Below are 1,831 nucleotides of genomic sequence, written 5' to 3' on the forward strand. Positions count from 1 at the left end.
CTTGATAAGGAATGATACTTCCTAACTTAGTCTTACTGATATTCCTGATTATTCACATAGCATATGTACTTATTGAAATGAATAGCATCCAGTTCCAATGTGAGGATGAAATAGATACCTTGAAGCTGTGTGTTCTTAGCTGCCTATTCTATGAGCAGGAATGTTGCCATCCATCTTGATGCTAGCAACATATAGACAAAGTATCTTATGAATGAACTATATGTTTCACTTTTTATTCAGTTACAAAATTACAAAGATTGGAAGTGATATTTTGTGTTACAATTCACATGGCATGTAGACTTGGTAGGGTTGATTTGTTTGTTTTTAGTATCTTGAAAATTGACTGATAAATGATCAAATCAATATGTTGCTCAGTTATCAAAGGTAGCTAAAGTACAGGGTACTTTATGCTGTCATCTGTGAGTTCTATTGTTGGTTTTTCTAGTACAGTAGATTTAACTTTTGCTGCATTCAACCATGTAAAATTTGAGGATATTCACATAATATCATCTCAGAAGACAATTACCTTAATATCCTGAAAAAAAAATAAAGGTTTTACCAAGAAATGCTAAGTAATATCAATTTTGACTTTAAGAGTATAGGGCTCTAAAGGAGAGGGGTTGTGCTCGCTTCAGCAGCACATATACTAAAATTGGAACGATACAGAGAAGATTAGCATGGCCCCTGTGCAAGGATGACATGCAAATTCATGAAGCATTCCATATTTCTGAGATTGGGATTGACATATATACACTACTGATACTACATATAAAATAGATAACTAATGAGAGCCTACTGTATAGCTCAGGGAACTCTACTCAGTGCTCTGTGGTGACCTAAATGGGAAGGAAATCCAAAAAAGAGGGGATATATGTATACATATAGCTGATTCATTTTGCTGTACTGTAGAAACTAGCACAACATGGTAAAGCAACTATACTCCAATAAAAATTAATTTTAAAAAATAACATGTATCTTAACATATAAATGCTTTGATATGACTACACTAGGAGACATAATGAAGGGGTCAGATGTCTACTGTGGCTAAACTCTAGAAAGACATCAAAATTAAACAATGTGAGGAAAATTTGCTAAGTGTCAAATTATTTGTAAAGATAATGAGTGCAAAATAAACCCTACAAATGAAGAGATCCATTCATTCAACAAATCATTATTGCGCCAAGCATTGTGTTCAACTCTGGGGTTGCACCTGAAAGAACCAATAATAATTACATTGGCAGAGAGGAAGATGAATAGCATTCCTAGCAGTGTGAACAACAGAAACAAAGGTACAAACAAGGGGATATGTGGAGCATAATTTAGGGACATTAATTAGATTCACTTGTTTTTATAAGGGAATTAGAAAAGTTGTTTAAGTTTAGAAAAGATATAGAAGGCCTTGGAAACCAGGCTAAGGAATTTGGACTTCACCTTTGAGAGCAGTGACAAGCCACTTGAATGGCAATGGCAAGCAAAATTTTGAGCAAGAAAGACATACTATCACAGAGTTTTAAGAAAATAAATCTGGTAGTGAAGGCATACTTTCAGGGTGTAGATGAAGTTGAGACTCAAGATAGATTAATCAGGGGATCATTGAAATAGTCTAAGTGTCAGATGATAAAGGCTGGATTAAGAAGTTAGCAGCAGATAGAAATAGGGAGAGGAAAATTTGAAAGGCCTGAATTTGAGAGCTATGATTGGATATGAAAGAAAAGAAAGGAGGGAGTCAAAAGTTACAGTGAGTTTAAGGCCTAGGTGGCTCAAAAAAATTACTTAGTCAAGACAGGAAGCTAGTTTTAAGGAAATTTATGAGTTCAGTGTTAGGCATGTT

The 1,831-nt window shown here is 34.5% G+C and overlaps 1 non-coding gene across 1 annotated transcript; it reads left to right on the forward strand.

The window, feature by feature from the left end:
* The first annotated feature begins 622 nt into the window (after positions 1 to 622).
* On the forward strand, positions 623 to 729 carry LOC131749105 (U6 spliceosomal RNA). The gene has a single exon (XR_009333213.1). It is a non-coding gene; the product is annotated as a U6 spliceosomal RNA (small nuclear RNA).
* The last annotated feature ends 1,102 nt before the right edge of the window (positions 730 to 1,831 follow it).

The sequence above is a fragment of the Kogia breviceps genome, chromosome X (genome assembly GCF_026419965.1).
Source record: "Kogia breviceps isolate mKogBre1 chromosome X, mKogBre1 haplotype 1, whole genome shotgun sequence".
NCBI classification, from domain to species: domain Eukaryota; kingdom Metazoa; phylum Chordata; class Mammalia; order Artiodactyla; family Physeteridae; genus Kogia; species Kogia breviceps.